Here is a 3,289-nt window from a genome sequence, read left to right as displayed (position 1 = left end):
CCAGAAAACAGTATGTTAATTATAAATGTAGTTTAGATTGTTGATAGATCAGTCTATCCACACGTATCTATCTTGTGATCTTGGCTTTACAGAGTATATATAGTGATTTTTTCCTACTCCTCTAAGATTTGACATTGTTCCATGAGAATTTCTATGTTATTTTTCATGTTTAGAAAACTTGATTTAAAGAGTTGCATATTAATTATTCATCTATATTTTTGGGACTCCAACCTTGCATACCTTTTCACATTTCCTTGACTATTTCCCTCTTTCACTTTCTTGGTTGGTGGCCAAACCTTTCCAGGTCATGTCTCCCCTTCTGGACTTAAATGAAACAATAAATTGTAAAGGGCAGAATAATTTGACTTCCAAAGTGGTCACCAAATTGGCATGAGACTAGTTACCAAGAAATCAACTTTGACAAGTAGAAAATAAGAAACAGTAGAAAGTAGGGCAGAAAAGTGCTTTACTCTCAGGACTGGCTACTCTTCCAGAGAAGTCTCAAGTGCTAAGCAAACATACCGCATGAGTGATCAGTGCTCTCTCAGTGGCTTATCTGAAGCGGCAGCAAATGTGCAATATGTTGCTTGACATCACTGTAGATCCTAACTCACTTCTGCTTTTGTTCTCAACCTCACTGGGACTGGAACCTCCCAACTGAAATTTAAGTGACTTAGTCCTTGCTTATAACTCTGTTTTCTTGAGAAAATATGGGTGGGTATTTTTTTGCTTAAAGTATGTGAACATTTCTCTTTGAATACCTGGAGAAGCTTACTTCACTGTTTTGCCATTATATTTAGTAAAATAATATGATCGTTTTGTAAATACCTGGCTATATTTCCTGGCTACTAAATATTTGTAGCAAGTGAGTTTTCAGAAAGTTTATGCTTATACATAACCCAATGAGAAGCAAACAGAATGCCAAAGTTTGTTACAACATTAACATTTGGTAATCTGATGATTCTAAATGGTATTAAGTTATGTTTTAAAAATATATATGTGGTTCTTACTAAGATTGAATTTTTTGGCAATACCTGGACTTGAACTCAGAGCCTTCTGCTTGCTAGGCAGGCACTCTACCACTTGAGCCATTCCACCAGCCCCTTTTTATGTTGGGTATTTTTGAGATAGAGTCTTGAGAACTATTTGCCTGGGCTAGCCTTAAAACTGATCTTCCTGATTTCTGCCTCATGAGTAAGTAGGATTACAGGCTGAATATTTTTTTATATATGTACTGGTCGTCCATGTTCTTTTATAAATTTAAGCCCTAAATTAGTTGCAAGAAAGAAACCTAACACCTATGAAAAATATCCAGAAGACATTTCAGCAAAGCAAAAAAAAGCAAGCAAATGTAATATAAAAATCTTTGGCATCAAAGTGTAACCTAGAATATTAAAGTTAATTTCTGTTTCTTTATTAGTATTCTTTAATAATTATAGCATTCTTTAGTAGCTTTGATACAAACATATTTTGCGTATACTTGCTCTATGTTTTAATTTCTTTTTTGACAATACTGGGGTTTAAACTCAGGGTCTTGCACTTGCTAGGTAGGTTCTGTATCACTTGAGCCACTCTACCAGCCCTTTTTGCATTGGTTATTTTTAAAATAGGGCCTTGCTTTATGCCTGAACAAACCTGGACCATGATTCTCCTTGTATTTGTGCTTATCTGCATAGCTGAGCTGACAGACATGCAACACCCACCCAGCCATTGGTTGAGATGAGGTCTCTTGACATTTTCATCAGAGCTGACCTCAAACAGTGATCCTCCTGATCTCCATCTCCTGAGTAGTTAAGATTACTGGCTTGAGCCACAATGCTCTGTGGTTTGTACATGAAACTTATCCCTCCAAACACACTTCATAACCTTTAAGTATTATGTGCATAACATAAATAGGGTAACCCTAAATACAGCATGCAATGTATAAGAAACATCTTTTGAAGTTAGTGAATCAAATAGAAAGCATTTGAGCCTAGCATGGTGGTTCACACCTGTAATCCCAGCACTTAGAAGGCTGAGGCAGGAGGATTGTGTGCTCAAGGTCATTCTGTACTATACAGCAAGTCTAAAACATAGAAAACAGAAAGAACTTTAATTTTAAAAATATTACACTAAAAGAGTTTTTTAACTGCATATAGCTCATGGGCCAAACCTTGCTTGCTCCCTGTTTTAGGAAATAAAGCTTTATTGATACTGGCACAGTAGCTCATGCCTATAATCCTTGCTACTCAGGAAGCAGAGATTTGGAGGACTGTGGTTCAAGGCCAGCCTGGGCAAAAAGTTCACAAGACCTCATCTCAGTCAGTAAAAGATGGGTATGGTTGCATGCACCTGTCATCCCATATACACAGGAAGTATAAATAGGAGAATTTCAGGATTGAGACCCTATGTCAAAAATAACAAATGCAAAAAAGTTGTAGGTATGGCTCAAGTGTAGAGTGACTGTCTAGCAAGTGCAAAGCTCTGCGTTCTAACCCTAGTACCACTAAAAACAAATGTTATTGAAGCACAGCTATGCTTACTTGTTCACATATTGTCTAAAGGTGTTGTTGCACCTCAACAGCAGAATGAAGTAGTTACAACAGAAAGTGTATGATCCATATCCCAGTTCCAGGTCTACCAATATGAACCCAGACTCCAGGCCTGCCTCACCTCCAGGCTGCCCCCCATGTAATAAGGCTCTATACTCAGACTAGGTCGCATTAAATAAAGGTCTAGGCCCACTTCAGGAGATCTCAGTACCAGGCTAGCTCTTGTATACCCAGGCTCCAGACCTGCCCCCAGGAATATATGATGCCCCAGAATTGACATGTGGACCAGGCAAAAGTCCTACCTACCTGCTGTCCTAGTGGTAGCCTAAGCATTCTGATAGCGTAGTTACCTCCAGACTGTGCCAGATGGCCCATGCAGAATCTAGATATGCTGACTAGTGAAGGGTTTTCACTGCCAAAGTCAGTCTGCAAAGGCTAAAAGAGGTACCTGTATCTTCAAATGCACAGGCATCCATGCAAGGCCACAGGATCACAAATAAACAGGGAATCAAAACACACATAACCAAAGTAATTAAATAAATCATCAATAACTGACCCTAAGGAAATGGAGCTCTATAAATTGCCTGACAATAAATTCAAAGTAATCAGCTTTTAAAATGTCAGTAAACTACAAGAGAACTACAAAATCAGGAAAATAGTGTTCATATTATTAACAAAATTAGTAATTCAAGAGAGATAGAAGCCATAACAAAACCAAATGGAAATTCTGGACCTGAAGAACACAATGGCTGAACTGA

Source organism: Castor canadensis, chromosome X (assembly GCF_047511655.1).
Source record: "Castor canadensis chromosome X, mCasCan1.hap1v2, whole genome shotgun sequence".
NCBI classification, from domain to species: Eukaryota; Metazoa; Chordata; class Mammalia; order Rodentia; family Castoridae; genus Castor; species Castor canadensis.
This window is presented reverse-complemented; position numbering follows the sequence as displayed.